Source organism: Ahaetulla prasina, chromosome 1, assembly GCF_028640845.1.
Source record: "Ahaetulla prasina isolate Xishuangbanna chromosome 1, ASM2864084v1, whole genome shotgun sequence".
In the NCBI taxonomy this organism is placed as follows: Eukaryota; Metazoa; Chordata; class Lepidosauria; order Squamata; family Colubridae; genus Ahaetulla; species Ahaetulla prasina.
In genome coordinates this window covers 298,130,449-298,143,569 of record NC_080539.1, presented here as the reverse complement: position 1 = coordinate 298,143,569, position 13,121 = coordinate 298,130,449, and positions in this window count along the sequence as shown.

The window sequence follows — 13,121 nt, the reverse complement described above, 5'->3', positions numbered from 1 at the left end:
TTTTTTAGATTTAATATGGTTTTAATGTTTTAATTAATGATTGGGAACTGCCCAGAATTTATTATAAGATAGGTGGCTATGTAAATGTTTTAAATAAATAAACTTTGTCATACATTAAAAGCTGTTGCAAATAGCATAAAGCTTTCGAAATAAATACATTTTTCCATCATTTAACAAAATAGGGATAATGAGTTGAACAGAATTGGGATTATTTTCTTGAGCAATGGTAGCAGCAGAAATCAATCAGTAAATTACTTAGTAAGGCTACACCATATGTCAGTTATTAGAATAGGTTTTTTGGATAGAACTGAGACAAGAGCAGGGGTGAAATGCTCCCGGTTCGGATTGGATTTCCCAATCCGGAAGCGATGGTGGCAGGTGGTTCGGAGAACCGGTAGCAAAAATCCCTGCCCCCCTCGCATGCCCAGCTGATCTGTGTGATCATCAGAGGTGGGGGTTTTTTTGTACTTTTAACAGCATTTTTTCTTCGGCCGAAAAATTGCTTTTAAAAGTAAAAAAAAAGGTTGGCCACGCCCACCCAGTCACATTATCCCCCAAGCCACGCCCACAGAACCGGTAGTAACAAATTTTACATTTCACCCCTGGACAAGAGCCATTAGAGGTAATAGAGCGTTGGGGTATCTCTCATATATATTGTTGGGTCACCCAGAAATTATCCTAATTGGATGTGAAAAAAAAGGGGCCAAGAAGCTCTAGGGGAGGTGGGACTAGGAGGAAACAAACCTGAGGAGTCAAGGCCTATCTTCTGCACATGCTAGCTGACAATGCCCTTGAAACAATCCAACTTGCATTCCTTCAGAATTGGAGCCACCACTCCTGTTGTCCAATGCTGTTGATATAAAAAGGAACACTGCTTTCAAAATGTATATAAGACTCTCTTAATTTTACTTTAGTAGCTCTAGGTAGCAAATTCAGCTGTGGATTTACACATTTCATAGTCCACTAAGCATGGATATATAGTATGCACGTATATCATTTCAAGAAAGTTGCCTATAATAGGCCTGGAGAACAAATCAAGCTTCATTTATTTGTTTATTTAATACACAAGTCAGTATGACTGTTCATTTAACCAATTAAACACTGGGCAGAAAACAAAAGATAGAATCCAAGAAATATTCAAAAATCCTGTCTCTCTCTGCCTCTCCCTCTCTCTCTTTCTTTCCCCCGTCTCTCTCTGTAGTATTTGTGCCTCATTCCCACCCTCTGACAGGCCCATAATTCGTGGCATTTTTGGAGAGCACTTTTTCAGCTCTTTGATATGAAACTCCATTTATTCTTACATCACAAGTCAGATGAAGCTATTGAAAAAATAAATTCTACCTTAGCTTCGTTGTTTTATAAATTATCAGTAGAAAAGTCAGCCTGATCTTTTAACTTACAACTGACTTCACTTAAAATGACTTAGTTTATGCCTTTACTCGGTCACCATTTCAGGCCACTAATCATCTGTGCTGGCTGCTACATCTTTCCCAGTCCTCCCAGTTCCTTTTCTCTTATGGAATTCTCTTATTCCAAGGCTGAAAAGGAAAAACTAGCACAAAAATTCTGCAAGTTAGAAGGCAAGAGGATATCAACCACTTGGCACCAGGAGCTACTAATTTATAGCAAAGACTCAGAATCTGACCTTGCCTGAATGCCAAGGTTTAAATCATGCTGCCTATTTAAGATCGTTGAGCAGCTGAAACTGGCACAACTTCTTCGGAGCAGGGGAAGTTAATGTCTCTAATTAAGCAAAGCTAGGAACTCTGGCTATATAAATATATATTTCAGAGTCTGTATCTTTGTTGCAGTGTTTCTCCACCTTGGCAACTTTAAGGTGTGTGGACTTAAATCAGATGCATCTTCCTTTCCCTCTCTCCAGTTGTGGCTAGCACTGTGCCTGTCCTCCTATTTTTGTTTCTTTGTTGATTGACCACCACTCTTCCTTTTAACTCTCTCTACCCCTCTTAGCTTCACTTAAGTCAAGTGGTTATGGCTTGTGAGGATATTACAAGTGAAATTGAATTGTTGAAGGAAGCAAGGGGGAGGCATCTTGTGATCAATCTGTGTCTGGATAGATCTTCCAATAAATCACGTATTCCAGTCTGCCTGTCCTGCACCAGGAGGGACCAGCAGAAAAACAGGGGTTGGAAGCTGCAGATGAAACACTGTAGGATTCTGGGCTTTGACATAATCCAATTGTTGCTTGAGGAGGTGCTGAGTCAAGTTTATCCCGGAGAAAACAGGTGGCTATTCTGTATTATGAAAAAGCAGGAGGTAATTAGCAGGTTTTAATGGTTTTATTAACTTGGTTGTACATCATTTAGCAGGTATTGCCAGAACTGAGTGATTGTAAATTAGAGAAAGATCTGCAGAGAAAGAATTTGTAATCTGTAGCTAGTGCATAAGTGGAGGCAAGGAAAACAGGTTCATTTCAATCCGATAGTCTGGAGCTAAAACATCCATAATACCTAGGCCAGGGGTCATAAGACATTTTTCAGGGCAGAGAGAGAGAGAGAGAGGGAGGGAGGGAGGGAGGGAGGGAGGGAGAGAGAGAGAGAGAGAGAGAGAGAGGGAAAGGATAAAATAAGAAAGGCAGTAGCCTAAATTCACAAGTCAGCACGATGGTTCAGCCCAGAAAGAACATTAAGTAAATATGGAAGAAGTATGTCTACCTCTCAGTATTGAAAAAAGAATGCCCAAAAGTCCATTGACAGGAAACAACAGAAGAAAAAGACCTAGGATATAACTCTGTCTCTGATACACAGAGATGTTCTGCAGTAGACAGAACTCTGTGTATAGCATTTTTTTCCTTGTTTGCAATAAAGCAAGTGATCTAATCAATTTACACCTCTATAAATTTTGAAGTATTTGCTCATTATCAAATACAGGGTTGACTTTCTGGAAAAGTGATTTATTGACATGCCTGGTATGAAGTTAGACATACTAACATGGGATACAGGACATGGGATCATATCCTTTATTTATGGAATATGGCATTCCTGGATCCAAGAAACATAAAGGATAAAATGAAAGAATGAGATCGCAAGGACTCTAGCCCAGCTCATGGAGCTGATGAAATAAATCTTTCATCTATGATTTGATTTGATTTCTATAGCCACCCATCTTCAACAAGTGACTCATGCAAGATATCCTTCATTTTCTCTTAGCAGACCAACTCTTTATTCAACTGGCTAGTTGGCTAAAGCATGACAAGGAATCCTGCCTTGCTCTATCGAAACCAGATGAAATAGTTGCCCATATTTTCTCATCAATCTGATCTCAGCACGTGCGGCCTCTTCATAATCCACCTTGGCAAAGTTGGTGTACCGGCTTTTTTTCCTTAGGACTCTGTGGCTGCTACAATTAATCCAGTTGCAGCAATATATTTATGGCACCAAGACGCAAGAGTATGAATAAATAAATCAACTCCTCAACTACAAACACATTGCAGATGAATAAATGGCCTTGAAGAAATTCCGTCCATATCCTTGAAACAGCTGTTTGTATAATTTGCTAATATAGATATGGTAATATGATAGTTTATCACTGATGTTTCTGTCTCTCTAGCCCATGCAAACATTTGTATATAATAATAATGATCACAAAAGGACCTTGGGATTTCTCCATGTCTGACTGGAGAAAGCAAAACAAGAAATATGGTTCAGATTAGTCTAAAGGAAGAACAAAGCCTGGTGCTGTTCAACGTTTTAATAGATGATATGAACAAAGGATTTGAGGCAATGATGGCTAATCTTTTCTGGACCGAGTGCCAAAAGCGCCCGAACACCCAAAATGCAATGCGTGCATGGCCCCCACGTGTGGCTCTGTCCCTGTGCATGCATGTGCGTATATACAGCCCCACGGATGCGTCTCACCCCTTGCATACGTGCACATCCTCCACATGCACTCTGCCCCCGCACATGCACGGCAGAGACCTGCTGGTCAGCGGGAGGCACACATACATGTGTGGCAGAGCTAAGCTGGGGCGACGGCTCGTGTGCCCACACAAAGGGCACTGCATGCCACCTCTGGTACACATGCCATAGATTCACTGTCACTGACTTGAGGGAATGCTTACCAAATCTGTAGACAATACTAGGAGGAATGGCTAATATTTGGGAGAGGAGGGAAACATTCAAAAATATTTAGACAGGCTAGAATAGTTAGTTAACATTAAGTTATGCATGTAGGAACTAAGAAAAACAAATGTGGAGAATGAGGAAATTTGGCTTAAGAACAGCACATGTGAAAAAAACTCAGGTGTACTAGCCGACTGCAAGCTCAGCATGGCCCAACAGTGTAACACAGCTACAAAGAATACCACTAACATCTTGAAGAGGGCTATAAAGTCCAGATTGTGGGAAGTAATTATCTCTCTTTAGTCTGCCTTGGAGTATTGTGTTCAATTCTGAATATCCCACTTTAAAAAAGGATATTGATAAGCCTAGAGAAGGGCTACCAAGATGGTGAAAGAACTGAAAACCAAGTCCTAAAATCATTGGTTAAAAGATCTTGGTGTGTTTGGCTAGCAGAGGGGATAGCTGAGTGGGGACATGACAACTATATTTAAATATCCAAAGGCTACCACATTGTAGAGCAGGGGTGTCAAACTCGCGTCGTCATGGTGTCGTCACGTGACGTATCGGGACTGCCCCCTCCCTTTGCTAAACTGGTTGGGGAACGGGGCCATCATGTGATGCATCCAGCCCACAGGCCTCAAGTTTGACACCCCTGTTGTAGAGGATTCAGACTCATTCTTACTTGCTCCAGAGCATAGGTTATTGTACGGTGTACTTTTCCCCTTTATTGGAGGTTTTCAAAGAGAAGCTAGATAGTCATCTAACAGGGATGGTACACTGAATCTTCAGGAAGCAGGCAGTTGGACCTGATGGCCTATTACATATCTTCCAACTTTATGATTCTATAAAATCCTATAGTCAGACATTTTAAAAATGTGCATAGTCTATCTTACAACTTGCACTTTCAAAGTAACATAATAAAATCATATGATGATGAAGTAGCATTTAAAATAATATCTATGAAAAAATATTTCTTTGAAAGATGTTGTCATCCAGTGGTTGTCTGTAGTTCTTCTGCCAAAATATGGCAGACTTCATTTAGTGTGCTCTTTTCTTGAAGTAGTGTTAGAGCCACAGAAAATTAAACTCTGTATTTATTATTTAGTCTGTTTCACATTGTTTCTTAAGCCTCTTATTTTTCTAAGATGGTAGATTTGTTTCATATTAAGATAATCCTTTAAGTAACTAAATACTTTGCTCTTATGGTGGCTGATTAATGCTGTTCTGCTTGGGTGATTTTGCTGATTTTACTTTGCAGCCAAATAAAGTTTGGCATTCTCATAGATTTCAATTTGCTAACAGAATGCTACCAATTTCTCCTTCTTTAATTGCCTTGTTGTAGCTGTCTACCACAAGCTCTGTAAATCTTTGATCCCTGTAGAACCCATACCTTGAAGTAGAATTTCTGAACAGCGTTTTTCCTAAGGTCAACAAGTTACAAACTAGGTCAACCTTTTGTTACAACAGCATCCCCCCTTATTGGCATGTGGAGAAAATTACGCTTAATAAATTGCCTTTCCAGAATTTTGGATTCAGGTTTCATGTGCAACTTGTAGGAACAGAGCCTCTCCGTCCATATTATCTCCACTCTGTCCATCCGTCCTCCCAATTTTGGAATTATATATGGAAAGTGATCAGGAATGTATAGTCCATATATCCCCATACAACATCAATAAAATTTGCAAGATCATGACAGATAATACTGTATTTCCTGTGTGTTCTGTTCTCTGAACTGGGAAAGCATAAAGCTTACTCCATACCTGTAGAGATCAAGTTCGCAGCCATACACGATAGGAAATGTTTGAAAACCCTATAATAAGTATGTCTTTCTCTTGTATTCATATTGAAATAACAATGGAGTAATGAAGACATTTCCAAGAATTGGGTGAAAGAATACCTTAAATCATACTGGTCTCAAGGAACCTGACATATCTGTATGAGTCTGAAGCTTTCTGAAATGGATTGAATACTATAAAATGACTGGTATGATAAAACCACATGCATCTTCTTTCTTTTCTCTAAATAAGCAAACATTTTATATATTCCAAGCATGTGAGAAGCAGCAAGAGCTTTAATTATAATTATCTGGGGCATGTAGTAACAGCCATGAAGTTCAGGTTATTTCTACTCATCCTCTGGTGAGTTTGCTGGTGAGCCAGATCCCTGCCAACATAACAATGGAAAACTCACTGCTGAACCTGCAGAAATACAGACATCATTTCTATGGTGAGAAAACTCATTTTGAATGAAATGGCTTCTAGCCATATGCCTCTGACTCATTCTGTGACATCATCCTTAGGGAAACTAGAGCACCCTGTTTTAAAATACATATAATTAAGCTTACTTTTGGAATTTTAAAGTAGAATTTTAAAAATGTCCTTAAGCCACTATGGGAACATATCAATAGGAACAGTAAAGCTGTCGTTGGATCTGTTTCTTGGCTTCTGACGTCCCAAGTTTTTTTTTTAGGTCATCGAAAACAAAATCCACATTGTATTGTTTGAGCTACATTAAAGATTCTGTATGATCAGGAAAAAAGATGAACACGTAGGAAAGAAAGCATCAAGATACAGTACATTTATGTGTATCTAAATGTGGGGTGTAATTTATTCTCTTGACAAAAAGACATTGAGATTAATGCAGATCACCAGTCCCTATTGAGAGGAAGAGGAGAGAAATTGGGAGGGGGAGGAGGAGGGGGAGGGAGCATGGGGGGAGGGGGGAGAGAGAGAGTGTTTTCTAAAGTACAGTACCAAATCTGGTGTGCTGCGTACTGAATAACTGATGAAGCGCTGCAGCATCTACAGAAGGAGAAGAGAACATTTGTTGTGCATGCTAAACAAGAATTAAAAACAGTCCAGCTCATGTTTCTCTCTCTTTCTGTATACCCATGGATATTAGCCAAGCATCATCAGTTTTGCAGTTTTTTTCATGTTTCACTGCAAATTAGACACAAAGGGAGGTCATTGTGATTTGCTATTTGGTAACTGTGCATATGATGCAGCATTATTGCTTGGATTTGCTAAAGCTGACAGTAACTTCAGCCCCTCAAGGGAATACCTGTGCAGATAAAGCACTTACACAATAAATTATAGTAAAAACAGGTATGCTGAAGAAATGAATATATATGAGAGCTGAGCTGAGCTGAGCTAATGAAATAAACACTCAAGTACAAGTTTAATTGATTCCCAAGAAAGCAAACTGAAGTTATTCTGGCTAAAATATGTTTCCTATTTTCTCCTGTTCCCAAGAAATATGTTGTTTTTTATTATCTTTATATAGAACATATATAATATTTGAGGCACTCAGCTATAAGCTATGGGTTTTAGTACTGCCTTGGGCATAAGCCAGTTGGGTGACTTTGCACCAGTCACTTTCTCTCAGCCTTTGGAAGAAGGCAATGGCAAACCACTTCTAAAAAAATCTTGCCAAGACACCTATCCTGTACAAGGATATGATTGAATGAATGAGTGTGTGCATGTGTGCGCATGCATGTGTTGAAGGCTTAGCATGTTTAAATGTATGGATGCATTCTCTAGGAAAGCAGGCATTTGGATCAGCAGACAGAATTGGCTATTGGTAGGGCACATAACAATAGTAACCATGGAAGTACAACTCTCTTATTTTTATTATCCTGTTATAGGCTCTGGGGTATCCTTTGATGCACAAGAGTGGGGCCTAAATTCTTTAAATATATCCGTTATTGCTGCACAGATAACAATTAGATGGATGGTGTGGGCCAGATTGTGTAGATACAGAAGCTTGGAATGGAACAAAATGAGGAGATTTTAAGCCAATGGATTGTTCATTCAATGGAGGCCACTGCTAATGCATTAGCAGCATCAGAAGTATTGAACCACAAGTCTTGACTGATCACAGTTTCCATCATATTGACTTCTGAGTCTCAGCTAAATACAAAAGGGCCCTTTTTAAAATAGCTCTGAGCTTTATTAACCTTGTTTTTTCTTTGCAGGTATCCAGGATACAAAGCCTGAAGACACAACTACCAAAATGAAAATGAAAAAGCAAATGAAAGACAGTGCTATTAAGGGCGCAATGTTCTTTTGAGAACATTTTTTCACTTTTCACTCAAGAGGTACTTTTTAGAGGTATTTGATTGTGGTCAGCTCCATGAGTAAGCACTGCAGGAACCATCACATAACACCTAGTTAAAAGTACCTGTACAAAACCAGGATTTAAAGTCCTGCTTACATTTACCTTTTTCGTGTAACTTTGCTTTGGCAGAAGATTAGAATATGTTAGCATAAAAGGGGCTTAGCTGATAAGTACAGTATGGTAAGATATAAAAATTAGATAATGGTTGCCAATTATTAGGAAGGTTATGAAAGGAGATTCCAGATAGTAGGAGCTTACATTAAGCCTGGACTGCAACAGGAAGGACCATTGGCCTGTTTTCGTTTGCGATGCACGGTTTGCCAAGCCCGTAGATAAGCTGCAAAATGAACCCACCAGGTGTGGTGGTTAGTGCGGATATATGTATTATGGTACAGCATACAATGCAGCAAAGTATGATATCTCAGGTGTTGTGTCTTCAGCTCCTGAGCCTGGCCTCCTGGCAGAGAGTGACTCGGAGAGTGAGGGGGAAGAGCCAACAGGGCTTCCCTCTGCAGGACCTTCCTCTCTGGCTCCGCTCCAGGTCCCAGAGGCAGGCCAGGTGGAGGAGATGATGAGTCCTCTTTCTCCCGCACCTTCCCCCTCCCAGGAAATGCCTCAAGACTCAGCTGCTGACAATCAGTCCTGGTTAAATCCCAGGCATCACAGCAAGGAGAGGTGGGAACAACAAAAGAAGGGGTGGGGCAGGCCTAGAGAGTGCTGAGTCACGGAGCCACACCCCACAGGGTATAAAAGCAGGAGGAGCTGCTCTATAGCTTCTTGTGACGGACAAAAACTGACTCTTGGAAACTTTGGCTGCAATATTTTGAGACTAAGACTTTGGCTTCTGTTTATTTCTGAACTGCAGTTACGCTGGTCTGAGGAGATAAGAGAACTTGGCAGGCAATCGCAGATTTGTTGGCAGAACTGATATCTGTCGTAGGAGTAAATTGCTGCAGATATAGTCAGCTCGCGTGTCTGCTTGGTTGTGGTTGGTGGGGACAGAACATCAGGTTTCATTTGTAACATACATGCAAAAAATGTTTGCCATTGACATAAACGGAATTATTGAATTAGGTTCACATGAAAATTTCCTCCGTTTCTAGTTTGAACTGCAGCCCAAAGCTGGTGAGCAAATTTTAAAAGGGATAATATGCAGGATTTTACTCTTGTTGCAATTAATCAGCAGACAAGACAAATTTTACCAAAGTTGTGTAATTCTTATTTTCAAGTCTATTCCATCGCCAATAAGGGCAGGAACAGCTTAGCTCTCTGTTATTTATTTATTTATTTTATTTTATTTTATTTATTTTGTCATAAGAGTATATATAAGCATAAGCATGAAATAACTATACAATATATAAGCATATATATAAGCATAAGTATGTGATAATATTAATTGGATATAATGAAAGGAAACAATAGGACAGGAACGGTAGGCACGCTTGTGCTCTTATGCACGCCCCTTACAGGCCTCTTAGGAATGGGGTTAGGTCAATAGTTGTTGTGTCTTGCCTGCTCCCGCTCCCCCTGCCGCAGCCGGGCCCCTCTTATCTCCTGCCAGACGCTGATAGTGCTGAAGAATGTCCTGGCATGCCTCCAGCCCCCAGCCCTGGCACCATGCCCGGACAGGCCGAACAAACAAACCTCCCTCCGATAGCATGTGCGCCTGAAGCCAGCCACGAGCTGAGATTACCAACAGCTGGAGATGAAACGATGCAATGGATAGACCCACGCTTCCGGAGAATGGAGAGGCGACGTCACCAAAAGGAAGGGAGGGGCAGGCCTGGATAAGTGCTGAGTCATGGAGCCACACCCCATGGCCTATATAAGGGATCTGCTTTCTGGCATTCTCTGAGTCAGGCAAAGTCTGACCCCAATGGAAAGGGTGCGCAACTTGGGTGTCCTCCTGGATGGACGGTTGTCTTTTGAAGATCATCTGACGACCGTCGCCAGGAGGGCTTTCTACCAGGTTCGCCTGGTTCGCCAGTTGCGCCCCTTCCTCGACCAGGATGCCTTATGCACGGTCACTCATGCTCTGGTTACCTCTCGTTTGGACTACTGTAATGCTCTCTACATGGGGCTCCCCTTGAAGAGTACCCGGAGGCTCCAGTTGGTTCAGAACGCAGCTGCGCGGGTGATAGTGGGAGCCACACGTTGCTCCCATGTAACACCTCTCCTGTGCAGTCTGCACTGGCTACCTGTGGTCTTTCGGGTGCACTTCAAGGTGTTGGTGACCACCTTTAAAGCGCTCCATGGCTTAGGGCCAGGGTACTTACGGGACCGCCTGCTGTTACCGAATACCTCCCACCGACCTGTACGCTCGCACAGAGAGGGACTCCTTAGGGTGCCGTCCGCCAAGCAATGTCGGCTGGCGGCCCCCAGGGGGAGGGCCTTCTCTGTGGGGGCTCCCACCCTTTGGAACGAACTTCCCCCTGGTCTTCGACAATTGCCGGACCTTCGGACTTTCCGCCGAGAGTTGAAGACCTATTTGTTTGTTCGCGCAGGACTGGCATAGGATTTTAATAGGATTTTAATTAGTTTTAACGTTTTAATATTTTATAAATTGGGGTTTTATTTTTAATTGTTTTAATTCGGCCATTTGTATAATAAGTTTTTTAATCATGTTTTTATGTGTATTTTGCTGTTGTTTTATTATGGCTGTAAACCGCCCTGAGTCCTTCGGGAGAAGGGCGGTATAAAAATTTAATAAATAAATAAATAAATAAATAAATAAATAAAGTCTAACTTGGATTGCTGAAGTCACTTTCTGGTCTCCTGCCTGCCTTGAGAACTCTGATAGGACTTTGGCAGAGCTGCAGAGGCGCGCTTGATACGGACTTCCCCGACCCGGCCGTCAGCGGAGGAGTGGGACATGACAATAGTAGACAGTTTTTGGTTAAAGCTTTGGGGATTTTGGGAAGAGACCACAGAGTCAGGTAGTGTGTTTCAAGTATTAACAACTCTGTTACTGAAGTCATATTTTCTGCAATCAAGATTGGAGTGCTTAACATTAAGCTTAAATCTATTGTGTGCTCGTGTATTGTTGCAATTGAAACTGAAGTAGTTTTCAGCAGGAAGGACATTGTAATAGATGATTCTATGAGTTAAATTCAGGTCCTGTCGAAGGCGGCGGAGTTCTAAGTTTTCTAAACCCAGGATTTCAAGTCTGGTGGCATAAGGTATTTTGTTGTATTCAGAGGAGTGGAGAACTCTTCTTGTAAAATATTTCTGGACACCTTCAATTGTATATTGAACGTGTTGTTGTTGTTGTTGTTGTTATTATTATTAATTTTTTAAATTATTATTAATGATGGTTAGCCCCAGGGGTGAAATGCTCCAGGTTCAAACTGGATCAGGAAATCCGGTAGTGATGGGGGCGGGTAGTTTGGAGAACCGGTAGCAAAAATCCCTGTCTCCACACTGCCCACTCCTCGCTGTTCCTCTTCTCTGTCCCTCAAGCTCTCGGTGGTGATATAGCTGCAAACGGCCTTAAATGACTGTTGTGTCGCTTCAAAGGGCTGCACTACAGCTGATCAGCGCTGTAGGTGGCTAGTAGGCCGGTGCCTCTATTTTTAAAGAAGGTAGACTGATGCCTCTATTTTTAAAGAAGGTAGACCAGTGCCTCCCAAAAAAAGGCAATTGGTAGACAAGTGCCTCTATTGTTAAAGAAGGTAGACTGGTGCGCTCCCAAGTATTGTATACTTTATTATTTTTATTATTTATTATTATTGGCCGTGCCCATTCAGTCACCTGACCACCAAGCCACACCCACCAATTAAGCCACACCCACAGAACCGGTAGGGAAAATTTTTAGATTTCACCCCTGGTTAGCCCATTCTTTTGGTGTAATTCTCATGTCTGCAGTAGGCATTCTGGAGATCCTCTTAATTAGAAACAATCCAGTATAACCCAGTATGTATATATGTGTGTGTGTGTGTGTATGTGTGGTGTGTAATTAAATTTTCCTCTTGCCTCATGCTGTATTAAGCAGCTGAATACTTCTTTAACTCAGTCATCTCATAAACACCAGTGCCTTCCTTAATTGTCCTCTGCTCTTTCTATTGGAAGTAGCCTTTTGGATACTTTCTATCAGTACTCCCATGTGGTCACTGTCCTATTCTGAATATCTATTGGCAGAATATTAGAGTAAGATGCCATTTCTTTCAGTTTTATCTAATCTCTTGCCGATTATGGATGATTCTTTTGGAAATGTGTACTCCCAATATTATAATTCATAGGAACACACAGCCCCCTTTCACCATTACAAATAACGATCCATGAAGCAAAGCTCAAGTTCTATTAACCTTTCAATGAAGCTCAGAGAAATTAGTAATCTACTCATATGTCTTAACAATGAATTCCAGTAGTCCTCTATCAAATCAAACATTTGAAGGGGGGAAAAATGGAAATGTGTTTTTATGTATGAACATCTTACATGAATTCATTGCAACGTTTTATATTCAGATGGAAAATATAGCAGCATTGTAAAATATGGAAGTTCACTAGCAAACTGTGGTAGTCTGTTTCGGATCAACTAGGTAACAACCAAGCATTTTTTCCTTTTTATTATGGTATTATAAATCTTAATATTTTGTCTGATTTCAACATATATTTGCATAATATATTTGAAAATTATTAATATTCTATCATTTAGATAGTTTAGAAACTTCCTTTATTCATGTCAGAAGCACCCTCAAATCAATTCTAAAAATATAACATTTAATACATTCAATACTGAGCAAATAAGATCGATATAAAGTAGGACATAAAAATATAGCACATGTAAAAGGGGGCAGAAGTTTTCAGGAAGTTGTTCCTCAATCTCAGGGTTGACCTTGGAGGTTGATGGCTGTATAAGAGGCAACTTTCTGTCGGTGTGGCTTTAACCAACTCTTTCTGTGAAGCACTTTTGTCAGGGAAAAA